Genomic DNA, 19,070 nt, shown 5'->3' on the forward strand with positions numbered 1-19,070 from the left:
TGCCAACTGGCCAAGAAACGCTGCCCCCTGCTTGAGGCGTGATGTCTGCCTGCTCTGCATCACCCCACCCTCGCTCTACATACTGACTACTGGAGATTTGTGTAACTCCCTCCTCTGGAAAGATGTCTTCCTCCTCCATTGACTCCTCCTCATCCTCCTCACAAAAGGTCCCCTGCCTTTTCCTTTGTGAGGAACCACATCGCACAGACTGTCCAGAAGCTGATGGAATTGGTAACTCCTCATCCTCAACCTCTTCCACCACCTCATCCCTTAGCGCCTGCAAGGTTATTTGAAGCAGGCAGATAAGGGGGACAGTCATGCTGACTAGCGCATCATCTGCACTCGCCATCCGCATGGATTCATCAAAGGCCCGCAAAACCTGGCAGATGTCCTTCATAGTGGCCCACTCAGTGGTTGTGAAGTCTGAACGGCGCGCACTGCGACTTCTTTGCGCCTGATGCAGCTGGTACTCCATTACTGCTGGCTGCTGCTCACACAACCGCTCCAACATATGTAACGTGGAATTCCACCGGGTGGGGAGGTCACATATGATGCAATGTTCTGGAAGACGGAATCGCCGCTGCAGACTTGCAATGCACGATCTGGCCATGCTGGAACGCCGCAAGTGAGCACACTCAAGGCGGACCTTGTGCAGCAGTGCATCAAGATCCGGATAGTCCCTCAGAAAACTCTGCACAACCAAATTGAGCACATGTGCCAGAAATGGGATGTGAGTGAGGTTGCCAAGGGCCAGAGCTGCCACCAGATTTCGGCCATTGTCACACACTACCATGCCTGTCTGGAGATTCTCTGGCGCAAACCACTTGTCGCTCTCAGAATTGATGGCTTTCCAGAGCTCCTGCGCTGTGTGGCTTCGATTCCCCAAAGAAATTAATTTAAGTACGGCCTGTTGATGTTTGGCCACAGCTGTGCTCATATCTGTTGTTACAGGTAAGCGTTCACGGGTCATGGTGGAGGTAGACCATGACGGCTCCTGCAGCGATGATTCTGAGGAAGTGGAGTATGAGGAGGAGTCAATGTGCACAGACTGGATTCCTGCAATCCTTGACGTTGGCAGTACACGTACAGCGCCACTCGCCATGTCTGTACCCGGCTCCACAACATTGACCCAATGGGCAGTGAGGGAAAGGTATCGTCCCTGTCCATGGTGACTGGTCCACGCATCGGTGGTGAGGTGGACCTTGCTACTAACGGCGTTTAGTAGCGCATGTTTGATGTTTGCCTCCACATGCTTTTGCAGGGCAGGGATGGCTTGCCTGCTGAAATAAAAGCGGCTGGGCACATTGTATTGTGGGACTGCCAATGCCATCAAGTTACGGAAGCTGTCAGTCTCCACCAGCCTGAATGAGAGCATTTCCAGTGACAGAAGTTTGGCAATGCCTGCATTCAGAGCCTGTGCTCATGGGTGGTTTGCCGAGAATGGCCGCCTTTTCTCCCATACCTGTGCTACTGATGGCTGTAGACTGGGCAGGGAGTGTGAGGATGACTGGGAACGTGGTGCTGCGGGTGGAATTACACTGGGTCTCTGGACAACAGTGCCAGAGGTTCTTCCATGGCGATCCTGTGAGGAAGCCGAACCAGCAGTGTGTGAGCTGGAGGAAGAGGCAACAACACGAGCTGAAGAGGTGGTAGGTGCCGCTGTAGGTTGGCCTAGGTCTTCAGTGTGTTTTTGTAACTCCACCGCGTGCTTGGTCCGCACATGTTTCCACATGTTTGAGGTATTGAGGTTGCTGACATTTCTACCTCGTTTGATTTTCTGACTACACAGCTTGCATTTGACAAAGCAAATGTCATCTGCAACTGTGTCAAAAAAGGACCAGGCACTGCAACACTTGGGACCAACCGCTTTGGCTTTTGGAAGAGGCATGCTCCTAACGGGTGCCGAAGTGGAGGCTCCAGGCGCCGCAGTCTTCCCCCTCCCTCTCCCAGCCGTTCGGGGAATCTCTTCCTCAGAGCTGCTCCCACCACCTTCCTGTTCCTCACGCCATGATGGGTCGAGGACCTCATCAACTACGCTACCCTCTGCCTCCAACTGCTTCTTCTGGGTAGTCTCGGCAGCACAGTACGCACCAGAAACTGGCACCTGAGTCCCATCATCTGATGCGTACTGAGAAGTTGTAACCGGAGGCACTGTCCCACCCGCCTCTTCTGATTCAGAGAGACAAATCTGTTGGGCATCACTGCATACAGTCTCTTCTTCTGATTCTCTAATGCTGCTTGGTTGGCCCCCTGTTTCCAAGCCAAGAGATTCAGAGAACAGAAGTAGAGATGGCTCCTGTCCTGGGCTCTCTGACTGCCTGGGCAATTTGGCAGGTGGTGAAGAGACAGATGGTTGCTCTTCAGTGCTCTGTGCCTGAGAGGATGTGGCACTAATTGAAGTCGATGCGTTAGCTGCCATCCATCCGACAACGGCTTCAATTTGTTCGTCCCGCAGCAGCGTGGTACGGCGAGCTCCGACAAAGCTGCGCATGAAGGTCTGCTCCCGGCTGAAACTGGGGGATGATGAGTCACTGGTGCCCGCAGCTGGCGCAGAATCCCCACGTCCTCTCCCTGCTGCACGCCCACGCCCACGTGCCTTACTCCCTGCCTTCTTCATCCTGACTGAGTGGTTAAGATAGGCAGAAAAGTACTAACGGCTTAGTGTGCTTATTCCTGAACAGCTGCTAACAGGTATAAGAAACACTTATTTTATGGAGTGTGGACTAGACTTTATTATGAGCTTATGTGGCCTACACAACAGTAAAGTGGAGTGTTTGGTGAACTTTGGGTTTATTTTGCAGAACAGACACTACAGAGTGAGTGCAGTACTCACACACAGACCGTGCAGACAGCCGCGAATGGCGCTGCAAGGCCAAACAAAGCTCCTCTATCTAATCCTATATAGTGATTTTCCACAATCTAGCAGGATACAGATGGAAAGCCACTAATATAGGATATATTTGAGAAAATGTGCAGCAGGCTGCACTAAATTAAAAAAAAAAAGGATTTAGCAGTATGAGTCAGTGAAGCACCCTGAGCTGAACACAACCGGCTGTGGCTATGGACAGACAGCAGAGTGAGCTGCACCCACACAGACCGTGCAGACAGCCGCGAACGGCGCTGCAAGGCCAAACAAAGCTCCTCTATCTAATCCTATATTGTGATTTTCCACAATCTAGCAGGATACAGATGGAAAGTCACTAATATAGGATATATTTGAGAAAATGTGCAGCAGGCTGCACTAAATTAAAAAAAAAAGGATTTAGCAGTATGAGGCAGTAAAGCACCCTGAGCTGAACACAACCGGCTGTGGCTATGGACAGACAGCAGAGTGAGCTGCACCCACACAAACCGTGCAGACAGCTGCGAACGGCGATGCAAGGCCAAACAAAGCTCCTCTATCTAATCCTATATAGTGATTTTCCATAATCTAGCAGGATACAGATGGAAAGCCACTAATATAGGATATATTTGAACAAATGTGCAGCAAAAAAAAAAGAAAAAAAAAGGATTTAGCAGTATGAGGCAGTGAAGCACCCTGAGCTGAACACAACCGGCTGTGGCTATGGACAGACAGCAGAGTGAGCTGCACTCACACACACACACACACACACACAGAGACCTTGCAGACAGCTGTGAAAACAGCGCTGCAAGGCAAAAGCAAGGTGAACACACAGCGGTTGCTAATTTAGCCTGGATTAAGCACAATTAAGCAAATCGCAATCTCTAAACTGGGCCTCAGTCAGAACACAGCGTCCTGTCACTAACTGAATTCACAGCAGAGTGAGCACAAAATGGCGGCGGCGACTTTTAAAGGGCATCGTGACATCATTTCAGCAGCCAATCACAGTCATACCAGTAATTACATGCCCACCATGCAGAACAGGATGTGCCCACACTTCAAATCATTCCTCATTGGCTGATTCATAAAAAAACGGGAGTTTGCATGATGTAAATTTCCGATTCCGGTTTCCGACACACTGAAAGTATCGGAACTCAGTATCGGAATTCCGATACCGTGAATATCGGCCGATACCCGATACTTGCGGTATCGGAATGCTCAACACTACTCGTGATCCTGCCCCATCTGTCTTGTGATCCTGCCCCATCTGCCCCGTGATCCTGCTCCATCTGTCCCATGATCCTGCCCCATCTGTCTCCATTGTAGCCATCCTGCACCATGTGTCTCCATCCTCCCCAATGATCCTGCCCCAATTGTCTCCCTCCTGCCCCATGATCCTGCCCCATCTGTCTCCATCCCCATGATCCTATCCCATCTGTCTCCCTCCTGCCCCATGATCCTGCCCCATGTCTCCATCCTGCCCCCTGTGTCTCCATTCTGGCCCCGTGTCTCCATTCTTGCCCCCTGTATATTCTATTCTTCCCCCTGTGTCTCCATTTTACCCCCCTCCGTTTCCATTCTTGCCCATTTCTCCCATCCAGCCCTCGTGTATCCCATCCTGCCCCGTATCTCCATACTTGCCCCCTGTGTCTCGATTCTTGCCCTCTGTGTCTCCATTCTTGCCCCCTGTGTCTCCATTCTTGCCCCCTGTGTCTCCATTCTTGCCCCCTGTGTCTCTATTCTTCCCTCTGTGTCTCCATTCTTCCCCCTGTGTCTCCCATCCTGCCTCCCTGCTTTCAATCAAAATAAAAAAACCTTTCTCCTTACCTTGCCACGGTCTCAGACACAGGTTCAGTTTGTGCGCCGGCAGAATCCTGCCACTGGAGCCCGATGACCAGAAGAGACGGGCCCCCTCTGGTCATCGGGTCCCATATGCCAGTCAGGGTAGTAATGCCCTGATGGCGGCCCTGGCTGTTTATACCTTATGCTTCTAATATGAGAGCAGTGTATGTGCTCTACTGTTGTGAATTCTATTTTTGGGCTCCCTCTAGTGGTCACAAGCGGTACTGTGTAGTGTTGTCTTTCTGCAGGTTGGCTGTATCAGCTGGTTCGTTATCCTTGGTTGGTTTCCTATTTAGCTCACCTGGAGACTCAGTTCCTTGCCTGCTACCAATGTATTCAGTGCTCTTCAGATTCCTTGTGTCTACCTTGCTCCCAGTCTCTCCAAGACAAGCTAAGTTTTTGTTTGATCATTTTTTGATTATCAGTGTTCATTATGTTTTTAGTCCAGCTCGCTAAAATGTGATTTCCTCACTTGCTGGTTGCTCTAGGAGACTGAGTTTCTCCCCCCACACCGTGAGTTGGTGTGGGGGTTCTTGAAATCTCAGTGTGGATATTTTGTAAGGGTTTTTTACTGACCGCATAGATTCCCTTTTCTATTTTCTGCTATCTAGTATTAGTGGGCCTCATTTGCTGAATCTGCTTTCACCCCTGTGTATGTGCCTTCCTCTTACCTCACCGTTATTATCTGTTGGGGGCTTCTATATCTTTGGGGATTATTTCTCTGGAGGCAAGAGAGGTCTTTCTTTCTCTCTAGGGGTAGTTAGTTCCTCAGGCTGGCTCGAGACGTCTAGGATTTTTAGGCACGTTTACCGGCTACTTCTAGTGTGTTTGGATCGGTTCAGATTTGCGGTCAGTCCAGTTTGCCACCTCCCTAGAGCTTGTCCTATGTTTGTTACTTAGCTGGAGTAATTTGTGATCCTCAACCACTAAGGATCATAACAGTATAGCAGGACAAAAAGTGTTTAATGCATCGCAGAAGTGGGATAAAAAAGAAGACCTGAGTACATTTTTTTTTTTTTTCCTCCCGCTTTTCCTTTGCTGCAGTCTGTTTAGCTTCTTTCTTCCCCTTGAACTCTGGGTGGTTTTGAGCTCAGCTGCAGACATGAATGTTCAGACTCTGACTTCTAGTGTGGATCATCTTACTGCACGGGTGCAAAGTATTCAGGATTTTGTTATTCATAGCCCTATGTCAGAACCAAAGATACCCATTCCTGAGTTGTTTTCTGGAGATAGATCTAGGTTTCTAAATTTTAAGAATAATTGTAAGTTATTTCTATCTCTGAGACCTCATTCCTCTGGTGATTCCGCTCAGCAAGTTAAAATTGTTATCTCCTCGTTGCGTGGCGACCCTCAAGATTGGGCTTTCTCTCTGGCGCCAGGAGATCCTGCATTGCTTAATGTAGATGCATTTTTTTCTGGCTCTTGGACTGCTTTATGAGGAGCCTAATCTTGAGAATCAGGCAGAAAAAGCGTTGCTGGCTATCTCTCAGGGTCAGGATGAAGCAGAGGTGTATTGTCAAAAATTTCGGAAATGGTCGGTGCTTACTCAATGGAATGAGTGTGCCCTGGCTGCAAATTTCAGAGAAGGTCTTTCTGAGGCCATTAAGAATGTTATGGTGAGGGTTTCCCACCCCTGCAAGTCTGAGTGATTCTATGGCTTTAGCCATTCAGGTTGATCGGCGTTTGCGGGAGCGCAAATCTGCTCATCCTTTGGCGGTATTTTCCAAACAGAGACCTGAGTCTATACAATGTGACAGAACTCTGACCAGAATTGAGCGACAAAGTCATAGACGTCAAAATGGGTTGTGCTTTTACTGTGGTGATTCTACTCATGTTATCTCAGCATGCTCTAAACGCTTAAGAAAAAAATCTAAACCTGTCACCATTGGTACTATACAGCCTAAATTTATTTTGTCTGTTACTTTGATTTGTTCTTTGTCGTCCTACCCGGTTATGGCTTTCGTGGATTCGGGTGCTGCCCTGAATCTGATGGATTTGTCGTTTGCCAGGCGCTGTGGTTTTGTCCTGGAGCCTTTGGAATTTCCTATTCCTCTGAGGGGAATTGATGCTACGCCATTGGCTGAGAATAAGCCTCAGTATTGGGACGCAAATGACCATGTGCATGACTCCCGTACATCAGGAGGTGATTCGCTTTCTTGTTCTGCATAACTTGCATGATGTTGTCGTTTTGGGTCTGCCATGGCTGCAAGCTCATAATCCAGTTTTAGATTGGAAAGCTATGTCTGTGTCAAGTTGGGGTTGTCAGGGAATTCATGGCGATACTCCGTTGGTGTCTATTGCTTCTTCCACTCCTTCTGAGGTCCCTGAGTTTTTGTCTGACTACCAGGATGTATTTGATGAGCCCAGGTCCTGTGCCCTGCCTCCTCATAAGGATTGTGACTGTGCTATAAATTTAATTCCTGGTAGTAAATTCCCTAAGGGACGACTTTTTAATTTGTCTATACCAGAGCATGCCGCGATGCGGAGTTATATAAAGGAGTCTCTGGAGAAGGGACATATTCGCCCATCCTCTTCCCCTCTTGGTGCAGGGTTTTTTTTTGTGGCCAAGAAGGACGGTTCTTTAAGACCTTGTATAGATTATCGTCTTCTGAATAAAATCACAGTCAAATTTCAGTATCCTTTGCCACTATTGTCTGATTTGTTTGCTCGGATTAAGGGTGCCAGTTGGTTCACCAAGATAGATCTCCGTGGTGCGTATAACCTTGTGCGCATTAAGCAGGGAGATGAATGGAAAACAGCATTTAATACGCAAGAAGGCCATTTTGAGTACTTGGTGATGCCTTTTGGACTCTCTAATGCTCCTTCTGTGTTTCAGTCCTTCATGCATGACATCTTCCGAGAATATCTGGATAAATTTATGATTGTTTATCTGGATGACATTTTGGTCTTTTCTGATGATTGGGAGTCCCATGTGAAGCAGGTCAGGATGGTGTTTCAGGTCCTGCGTGCTAATGCTTTATTTGTGAAGGGCACAAAATACCTCTTCGGAGTACAGAAGGTCTCCTTTTTGGGTTTTATTTTTTCTCCTTCTACTGTGGAGATGGACCCAGTCAAGGTCCAGGCTATTCATGACTGGACTCAGCCCACGTCTGTTAAGAGTCTTCAGAAGTTCTTGGGTTTTGCTAATTTTTACCGTCGTTTCATCGCTAATTTTTCTAGCGTGGTTAAACCTTTGACGGATTTGACCAAGAAGGGTTCTGATGTGACTAATTGGTCTCCTGCGGCCGTGGAGGCCTTTCGGGAGCTGAAGCACCGGTTTTCTTCAGCTCCAGTCTTATGTCAGCCAGATGTCTCTCTCCCCTTCCAGGTCGAGGTTGATGCTTCTGAGATTGGAGCAGGGGCTGTTTTGTTGCAGAGAAGCTCTGATGGCTCTGTGATGAAGCCATGTGCTTTCTTTTCAAGAAAGTTTTCGCCTGCCGAGCGGAATTATGATGTTGGTAATCGGGAGTTGTTGGCTATGAAGTGGGCATTTGAGGAGTGGCGACATTGGCTCGAAGGAGCTAAACATCGTGTGGTGGTCTTGACTGATCACAAAAATCTGATTTACCTTGAATCTGCCAAGCTCCTGAATCCTAGACAGGCTCGTTGGTCATTGTTTTTCTCCCGTTTCAACTTCGTGGTCTCATACCTGCCTGGTTCCAAGAACGTGAAAGCTGATGCACTTTCTAGGAGTTTTGTGCCTGACTCTCCGGGAGTTTCTGAGCCGGCTGGTATTCTCAGAGAGGGAGTGATTTTGTCTGCCATTTCCCCAGATTTGCGATGAGTGCTGCAGAAATTTCAGGCGGATAGACCTGACCGTTGTCCACCAGAGAGACTGTTTGTCCCGGATAGATGGACCAGCAGAGTTATTTCCGAGGTTCATTCTTCGGTGTTGGCGGGTCATCCTGGGATTTTTGTTGCCAGAGATTTGGTGGCTAGGTCCTTCTGGTGGCCTTCCTTGTCGCAGGATGTGCGTTCCTTTGTGCAGTCTTGTGGGATTTGTGCTCGGGCTAAGCCTTGCTGTTCTCGTGCCAGCGGTTTGCTTTTGCCTTTGCCTGTTCCGAAAAGGCCTTGGACGCACATTTCCATGGATTTTATTTCGGATCTTCCAGTATCTCAGAAAATGTCTGTCATCTGGGTGGTGTGTGATCGTTTTTCCAAGATGGTCCATTTGGTGCCCTTGCCTAAGTTGCCTTCTTCCTCCGATTTGGTTCCTCTATTTTTTCAGAATGTGGTTCGCCTGCACGGCATTCCTGAAAATATTGTGTCTGATAGAGGATCCCAGTTTGTGTCCAGGTTTTGGTGGACTTTTTGTGCTAAGATGGGCATTGATTTGTCTTTTTCGTCGGCCTTCCATCCTCAGACTAATGGCCAAACCGAGTTAACTAATCAGACGTTGGAAACTTATTTGAGATGTTTTGTTTCTGCTGATCAGGATGATTGGGTGACTTTTTTGCCATTGGCCGAGTTTGCCCTTAATAATCGGGCTAGTTCTGCTACTTTGGTTTCGCCTTTTTTCTGCAATTCTGGTTTCCATCCTCATTTTTCCTCGGGTCAGGTTGAGCCTTCTGACTGTCCTGGGGTGGATTCTGTGGTGGATAGGTTGCAGCAGATTTGGAACCATGTGGTGGACAATTTGAGGTTGTCACAGGAGAAGGCTCAGCGCTTTGCCAACCGCCGCCGCGGTGTGGGTCCCCGACTTCGTGTTGGGGATTTGGTGTGGCTGTCTTCTCGGTATGTTCCTATGAAGGTCTCCTCTCCTAAATTTAAGCCTCGCTTCATCGGTCCTTATAAGATCTTGGAAATCCTTAACCCGGTGTCTTTTCGTGTGGATCTCCCAGCATCGTTTGCCATTCATAATGTGTTCCATAGGTCTTTGTTGCGGAGGTATGTGGTACCTGTGGTTCCTTCTGTTGAGCCTCCTGCTCCGGTGCTGGTCGAGGGCGAATTGGAGTACGTGGTGGAGAAGATTTTGGATCCTCGTATCTCTAGACGGAGGCTTCAGTATTTGGTTAAGTGGAAGGGCTATGGTCAGGAGGATAATTCCTGGGTTGTCGCCTCTGATGTTCATGCGGCCGATTTGGTTCGTGCCTTCCACGCGGCTCATCCTGATCGCCCTGGGGGTCTTGATGAGGGTTCGGTGACCCCTCCTCAAGGGGGGGTACTGTTGTGAATTCTATTTTTGGGCTCCCTCTAGTGGTCACAAGCGGTACTGTGTAGTGTTGTCTTTCTGCAGGTTGGCTGTATCAGCTGGTTCGTTATCCTTGGTTGGTTTCCTATTTAGCTCACCTGGAGACTCAGTTCCTTGCCTGCTACCAATGTATTCAGTGCTCTTCAGATTCCTTGTGTCTACCTTGCTCCCAGTCTCTCCAAGACAAGCTAAGTTTTTGTTTGATCATTTTTTGATTATCAGTGTTCATTATGTTTTTAGTCCAGCTCGCTAAAATGTGATTTCCTCACTTGCTGGTTGCTCTAGGGGACTGAGTTTCTCCCCCCACACTGTGAGTTGGTGTGGGGGTTCTTGAAATCTCAGTGTGGATATTTTGTAAGGGTTTTTTACTGACCGCATAGATTCCCTTTTCTATTTTCTGCTATCTAGTATTAGTGGGCCTCATTTGCTGAATCTGCTTTCACCCCTGTGTATGTGCCTTCCTCTTACCTCACCGTTATTATCTGTTGGGGGCTTCTATATCTTTGGGGATTATTTCTCTGGAGGCAAGAGAGGTCTTTCTTTCTCTCTAGGGGTAGTTAGTTCCTCAGGCTGGCTCGAGACGTCTAGGATTTTTAGGCACGTTCACCGGCTACTTCTAGTGTGTTTGGATCGGTTCAGATTTGCGGTCAGTCCAGTTTGCCACCTCCCTAGAGCTTGTCCTATGTTTGTTACTTAGCTGGAGTAATTTGTGATCCTCAACCACTAAGGATCATAACACTCTACGCATCAAATATGTGAATGGTGGGTATTGTATGGGTCTGATATGTAAAACTATATACGCTAAATAAGTCTAATATGTGAGTGGGGTGTATTATAATATTATTTATTGTATTTTACTCACTTTTATATCACCATTAATTCCACAGCGCTTTATAGATCTCATCATTGCAGTCCCCATTGGGGATTACATAGTAAATTCCATATCAGTATGTCTTTGGAGTTTCTAATTTGTGAACATTGTGTATAGTATGAGTCTTATATGTGAGAAGTATGTGTGCTGTACTAACTCTATTTAACTCTATTAAAGGCCTATGCTGACACCAATTTCATAGGAGATCAAGGTTTACTACATATTGCAATAGTAAAGCATAGCAGTATATAGTACACGAGACAATATAATCACAGGTTCAATGACTAAAAACATGTAAAAAGTATTAAAAAATGAAAACTTTATTACATCAACCCTCTTTATATCAATCCAAAAATCATTTTTTAAAAAGCATGCGGTATTTGGAATCTTGCAAAAGTTCATTCATATAATTAATTATGCCATTACGCCATACCATAAGCTCCATATAGAGAAAAAGAAAATCAAAATCAGGTTTCAGTTTTCCATCCCAACACTTCCTCACAAAAATATAATAACATACCAGAACTGATAAAATAAAACTTTATTAATATATCAAAATACAAGCCAGACACACAAGTGCACGCACAAAAATTAGAAAAGAGACTGGGCAGGTCTAATGAACAATGATGCAAACTGGCAGAGGTAGGCAATCCAAAAGAAAGGCACTCAAAAATATTTAAAGTATATGCCCAGTACAGAGTAAATATAAGACCAAGTGTCATAACATCATATACATATAAGTTAAAGAGTAGCCAAGTAGAAACCTACTGTTTTGTAATGGGCAAAAAGTTATACCACATATCCCAGGGACACACTACCTATAAAGTATAGCATATAGCAAGATTACCATGTTCCCATGTTAAAAGGTAAAGGGCAAAAAAGTGCTTAATTGTCAAAATGTAGGCATATTTTATCCATGGATGCCAAGAGCCAACCGCACAGATGCCCCAACGCGCGTTTCGCTGCCGCTTCTTCGGGGGGCATCGCTTCCTCACAAAAAGGCAGTAAAAAAAGATCAAAACATTTTAAAGGTGTGGTCTGAATCTAACATTTATTTTAATCCTAAATATCTGTCTATTTAATGTAATTATCAAATCTCTTTTCTATTATGTTTTAACTAAAAAAAAGCCCTACCATTCTATTCTCTCTAACTGTTTTATTTTTTTAACCTACTTACAATTTGATGACATTTTGTTTGAGAATCTCCAGTGCGTGCTGGGATACTCAAACGAGACGTCTTCAGCCGGCATAGGTTGTGTCATCAGTGATGTCTATTTCATGAGCTGCTCAGTATGTACTCCCTTGACGCTGTGTGATCTTACTTGCAATGCACAGTGACAGTGCACTCCATAGTCGGCCATGATGAGAAGTGACGAGGAAGCAAGAAAGTGCACTGTCAGCACGCATTGTAAGGAGAGAACGTGGTGAGCAGGAAAAAGTAGAGACTAGCCCTCCACCCTCCTGAAGGGTCCTTACTCCGCAGTGCTGCTTTTTACAGCACTGAGAAATTAAGGAATGGTGCCCCCTGAAGTGCAAGGCTGAAACAGGTGTTAACACTCTACAACAGCTGAAACTCTACTGTTATGGCCACGACCAGTGGCAGCACCAATTGCCCTCTATATACTGCAGTCAACAGTGACATCAAGATGGTTAACATAGGGATGGAGCTCCCTCTCATGCCATCAGCACCCCACTGCATGATTGCATAAAAGTACAAGATTGATAAAAGACAATAACAGTACAGTTTATATGTATACAGATATGAGATACGAGTATGCTTTTGAACCATGACGAAAATGGTGATGGCTTTAGAACCAAAAGGTAAAATTTTGTGTTCCTAACTGTACAATAAATGTAATCGAATCTTTCATTTCCTTATTTAGATGACGTATTATTCATACAAAGGAGTCGGAAAAGCATATTGAACTCAGTTTGCATGCAGCACAATCTCAAAAACTCTTCATGGGAAATTGACCCTCTAGTTGCCAATCAACTGATGGTGGAAGAGACTCACAAGTTCCTGTACTGTGAAGTTCCCAAAGCCGGGTGTTCCAATTGGAAAAGAATGATATTCTTATTAAAAATGAATATAAACTTGAAAGCAGAGTATCTGAAACATGATGCGATCCACAACAGGGCTAATTTAAAGAGACTGAGTGATTATCCTGAAGAGCAGCAGAAGAAAATGCTGGAGACATATATTAAAGTGATGTTCACCCGAGATCCATTCCAAAGGCTTGTTTCTGCCTACAGAGATAAATTACTCCATGGTATTGGTTATCAAGGAATACAAGTCCCTCTTAAAATAAAAGCAATGTACAGAAAGAATAAGAATTCCACAGAAAATGTGACCTTTAATGAGTTTGTTCAATATTTACTAACTCTGACACCAAAGCGAATGGATGTACATTGGAGGCCAATGCATTATCTATGTGACCCTTGTAATATCAATTATGACTTTTTGGGCAAACTGGAGACAGTAAAAAAGGATTCCGACTACATTCTGAAGGCAATAGGTGCCCCATCTGCACTGAAATACCCAGAAATCAAACAGTTTAATGAATCCAAGACAGACACAAAAACAGCTGGGGAATATTTTGCTAAACTTTCTCTTAAACTTGTAGAAAGTTTGGTTGAGATATATAGGCTTGATTTTGCTCTGTTTGATTATGTATAGGCATGTGATTACTTTTTATGGAGAAGGTCCATTTGTAAAGATCCATACCCTGCTATCGGCCCAAAGTGTACATAAGGTTATCCTTTTTAGTTAAAATCAACCTATCATTAGATTCATGTTTCCCAAACCACAGGCAACATAAATCAGACATTAGCTGCATGATTAGCAGCAAGATATGTTTTATTCTGATACGCTGTGACGTTTCAGGAAAAAAATCATAGTTTAGGGAGAGGCCTGAAACGCGTTTCAGAGTAAAACATACCAGGCTGGAACCACATAGCCAGGCTCTGATTCATGCTGCCCGTTATTCAGGCAACATGAATTTAATGACAGGTTCTTTGTAATATAGCTGCACAAAAACATTTTCTTACAGATTTTGGCTTTGCAATGAGCATAAACCCTAATTTTATTTTGTTATGGTTCATTAATACCTTAGCATCACTTACATTTTAAGAGGCATTCCGAACAGTTCAATCATGTCCCATTGTGCCAGTTATTCAGGTTATCAAATTTTATTTATCTAAAATGGATGGGTCCAATGATTTAACCCCCAGAAATCACGCAATTCAATAGCTTGATCCCTCAGGAGTTTTCTTTTTCTGTAACAGAATGAGCACAATTGACCTTGAGCAATGAGACTGCAATTTGGACAGTCCGTTCTATCATCGATCATCTGTAAGTGTCAGAGTGTCACAGGGCTGTAAATCTGGAAAGGGAGAACTCATAAGATAAGGATAAATGCACAGTTCGTGTGCATTTTTAATAGTTACATGTAACTCTCACTTTGCTGAAATAAGGAATGATGAAACAGTCCCGCAATCATGAATTCCTAATGTCACGGTTGGCATTTGGCTAAATGGTCTACTGTACAAAAATTTGGGGGAGAGTGGGAGGGGACTGCAGAGGACTCCCCTGGAGCTTAGAGCGGATATAGCAAAAGCTCCCCTTGTCCAATATGGGAAGACCAATATTATATTTTCTACTAAAAATGCCAAAAGTTTGTTATTTAATCCTTTAGGCTATGTGCACATGTTGCGGATCCGCAGCAGATTGGCCGCTGCGGATTCACAGCTGTTTTCCATGCGGTTTACAGTACCATGTAAACCTATGGAAAACCAAATCCGCTGTTCCCATGGTGCGAAAAATACCGTGTGGAAACGCTGTGTTGTATTTTCCGCAGCATGTCAATTCTTTGAGCGGATTCCCCAGCGTTTTACACCTGCTCCTCAATAGGAATCCACAGGTGGAATCCGCGGTAAATCCGCGGTAAATCCGCAGGTAATACGCAGTGCATTTTACCTGCAGATTTTGCAACAACAGTGTGGAAAAATCCGCACACGAATCCGCAACGTGAGCACATAGCCTTACTGGTGGAGTTTTTGATCAGAAAACCAGGAGAATTTTTGTTTTGACTTCCCGCAGATATGGCCATTACTTTTTTTTTCTATTTTTACATCAATTTAGCTTGTTTATTTGAAAGACAAGCTGTATTTTTATAGGCGTCATACTGCCATCACATACATCTATGTTACATTTGTGTCAACTTTTACTATGTGTTAAATGCAGAAAATAAAACATTGTACCATTTACTGATCACCTTAAACAATGAGTTCACTGTAGTGCTGTACATATTGTAAAGACTAAAGGGATACCAAATATTATCCATATTATTTTCTGAATTTTGACGTTTATTTAAAAAAGCATAATACAAAACTGCGATTATCATAATCGTCCTCCGACAAACAGCTTTCAGCTTTATTTTATTTATTTTTTCTTAACCTAATAATATACTGGTACATAGACCTATATCTGTGTATCCCAGTACATTTTTCCTAAAAATAAAAGATTTAAAATTATTTCATTCAAAACAATCCTATCACATCTGAGTGCAGTCTGATGATTTACACACAATCACAGACTTATATGGGTGTGGAGCGCCCCCAGTAGGGCAGTGGGGTACTCGGTACCGGGTCCTTCGGTTCTCAAGGGGGATGTCACGGTGGCTGACCCGGTCCGTGGCCCTAGGGATGTCCGTGTAAATGGAGAAAGGTCTTTAAAGGGAAAGTGTTCGTGACGCCACCTGTGGTATTCGGTCAGGGTGACCGACGCTGCTTTAAGGGGTCCGCTGGGGTGATGTTATGGCAGCTAGATGGTATACCTTCCCACAGGTGAAGTGTATCCCCAGGGCTTCCCAGTGTGTAGATGGTGGATGGTGAGAGGCGCAGTGAATAATGAGGACACAAGGTTGCAGTCTCTTTACCTTTTTACTGAAGGCTTCAGCATCCACAGTCCAGAGCACCAGACCACAGGGCAGGTAGAGTCCGGCCGGTTTGGAGGCAAATCCAGAGTCCCCTTATCCAGGTGGAAATCAGTAGCCTTCCTCTAGCGCCTTGGTGTTGTAGCACCTTATTGCTGAGCCTCTCATAAGGTCCTCACAGATGTTGTAGATGTTCTAGATGTTATGTCTCTCTCTCTGTCCCCCAGATGGATAGGACAACCCATATGACCGGTGGCTTGAGGCTTTTTATCATGCCCCGGCTTCTTGTGGGTGCCACCTTGCCTCCTGGGTATGGGGCGGATCAGTAACATGAAATTAGCTGTCCTGCCAGTCTCTGGAGCAAGGCATAAAGGACTGTTGCTCCCTCAGTGTTCCGGCTACCGGATCCTGCGCCTCAGAAGGAAGCAGCCTGTGAAGGGCAGAACTCCTTCTGGTATCCACTCCTCTTGCTATGACTTAGTTTCTCACCTTTTCTACAATACAGTTCTCTGTTCATGTCCTTTCTTAGGAACTGCCGCACGTGGGGCAGGCGCAGCTCCGTGAACTTCCGTCTAGGCCTCTGACAGGCTTCCACCCCTGTCAGGGACCAACTACCTGAGCAAAGCTCAGACAGCATCTGCCTCACTTCCTCCCCAGGCCACCAGTTTTACCTAAGTGTGAGGAGTGCCCTAATAAATAGGAGCATAGCTCCCCCTGGTGGACTGGAGTATGAAATGTGTTGTATGTTTGTGATACCTGGTAAAGAGATCTCCTTCTTTGCCTTCAAATGGAACATTACTCCCCCCTAGAGGAGAATGATATTACTGCAATGACCAGGACCCTGGGGCGCTGCAGGTGCATGCAATCTGATTAGTGGCTCCAAATCGCAGCATGCTGCGAGTTTTACTCTCATGTCAAGATAAAACATCAGATAGCACCCATCTGATTAATATGCTCGTGTGAGCAAGTCAAGAGATATAGAGGAGACATCAACTAAGAGAAGTCAGATGCCAGGGACACTTCTCCCCAGACACCAGTATTGCAGGGAAATGATCAACTGGTGAAGGTGCGACACTTCTCCTGCAGTACAAAGGAAGAGCAAGGCAGGAGTGAACATTTGTATTTGATGGTCCCAACAGCAGTGTGGAGGTCAACACTCTGCGCCACTGCACAGGTTATACATCACTAAGGCTGGCCCTGCCTAATACGTTGCAAGAATTTAAAGCGACCTTCCATCCTGGGATTGTAAAGTACTATTCTCATGTATATTTAACTAAAATATAAGAGATGCTCCCTTGTGTGATTCAGTGGGGATGAGGCAGGGCTGGACTGGGACTAAAATTCAGCCCTGGCATTTGAAGTTACACAGGCCCACTTGTCACATGGTGACTGTATAATATCTTTGTGCACCTGTAGGTCACAAGAAGTGAGGGGAGTGTAACACGACTATATAACATATAATCACAGCGGTATCCAGCATTACAGCTCAGTCCTATTTATTGCTCTTAGGTGCAGGAGTGGGCAAAACTGCTATTTTACACACAGAGTGGGGTCTCATAGATAATGAAGATGATGCTGCGCTCTACATGGTGCTGCGGCCTCTTCATACACAGTAGCTGATGGACAGTGATGCAAAGGGTCAGATACCAATGAGCTAATATTTATGTATTTATTTTACTCACTGATATAGCACCACAGGTTTTTACAGACGTTATCATCACTGTCCCCATTGGGGCTCACAATCTACATTCCCTATGAGTCTTTGGAATGTGGGAGGAAACCAGAGAACCGGAGAAAACCAACACAAACATGGGGAGAACATACAAACTCCTTGCAGATGTTGTCATTGGTGGGATTTGAACTCACGACCCCAGTGCTGCAAAGCAACAGTGCTAACCACTGAGCCACCAAAAATCTCTACAAAGGCCAAGATCTGTATTAATGCCATATCGTTACCATATAGCAGTAGATATCAGCTCTGCATAACATATAAGAGATCACAGTACAGTTACAGATAATGACTTACAGATTACTTTCTTTCTGATTGACTCGTTCACTATTCCCATCTTTTTCATCTGGCCCAGACCGACATGACAACTTCTCCAGCCACAACTCGTCTGCAGAGAATACAACAAAGACACATTTCACTTCTCATATTCCAGCACCATTACCATCTATTCCCAACCTGCACTAACTCCTCATCCTGCTGATACCCCAATACTGAGCCGCTGCTGTCGTATGTGTCCCTATTACTGCCCCTGATACCCCAATACTGAGCCGCTGCTGCCATATGTGTCCCTATTACTGCCCCTGATACCCCAATACTGAGCCGCTGCTGCCGTATGTGTCCCTATTACTACACCTGATACCCCAATACTGAGCCGCTGCTGCCGTACGTGTCCCTATTACTGCCCCTGATACCCCAATACTGAGCCGCTGCTGCCGTATGTGTCCCTATTACTCCACCTGATACCCCAATACTGAGCCACTGCTGCCGTATGTGTCCTTATTACTGCACCTGATACCCCAATACTGAGCCGCTGCTGCCGTATGTGTCCCTATTACTGCCCCTGATACCCCAATACTGAGCCACTGCTGCCGTATGTGTCCCTATTACTGCCCCTGATACCCCAATACTGAGCCTCTGTTGCCGTATGTGTCCTATTACTGCCCCTGATACCCCAATACTGAGCCTCTGCTGCCGTATGTGTCCCTATTACTGCACCTGATACCCCAATACTGAGCCGCTGCTGCCGTATGTGTCCCTATTACTGCACCTGAAACCCTAATACTGAGCCGCTGCTGTCATATGTGTCCCTATTACTGCCCCTAATACCCCAATACTGAGCCTCTGCTGCCGTATGTGTCCCTATTACTGCCCCTAATACCCCAATACTGAGCCACTGCTGCCGTATGTGTCACTATTACTGCCCCTAATACCCCAATACTGAGCCTCTGCTGCCGTATGTGTCCCTATTAGGGTATGTCTCCACGTTCAGGATTGCATCAGTCTTTGGTCAGGATTTTATGCAAGTAAAATCCTGACCAAAACTGCACCTGAGGTCACTGGCAGGTCACCTGTGGTGTACCTGCGTGTTTTGCTCATAGTAGCAACATGCAGCGTTTTGAAAAAACGCACAACGCATGCGTTTTCGTGGCAAAAACGCATGCGTTTTTAAACGCATAGTGGAGTCTGGATTTCATAAAATCCCATCCACTATGCTGTAACATCTGGACGCTGCGTTTTTGACGCAGCAGAAAAACGCAGCGTCAAAAACGCAGCGTTTCCTGAACGTGGAAACATACCCTGACTGCCCCTGATACCCCAATACTGAGCCTCTGCTGCCGTATGTGTCCCTATTACTGCACCTGATACCCCAATACTGAGCC

General features: G+C 45.7%; 1 long non-coding RNA gene across 1 annotated transcript in view; it reads left to right on the forward strand.

Moving 5' to 3' along the window:
* Positions 1-15,029, forward strand: part of LOC143774726 (uncharacterized) — a 42,583-nt gene extending 27,554 nt beyond the window's left edge. Inside the window, exon 3 of the long non-coding RNA XR_013215562.1 lies at positions 12,630-15,029. This is a non-coding gene — a long non-coding RNA (uncharacterized LOC143774726). The remainder of the gene's footprint in view (positions 1-12,629) is intronic.
* The last annotated feature ends 4,041 nt before the right edge of the window (positions 15,030-19,070 follow it).

This window comes from Ranitomeya variabilis, chromosome 1, assembly GCF_051348905.1.
Source record: "Ranitomeya variabilis isolate aRanVar5 chromosome 1, aRanVar5.hap1, whole genome shotgun sequence".
NCBI classification, from domain to species: Eukaryota; Metazoa; Chordata; class Amphibia; order Anura; family Dendrobatidae; genus Ranitomeya; species Ranitomeya variabilis.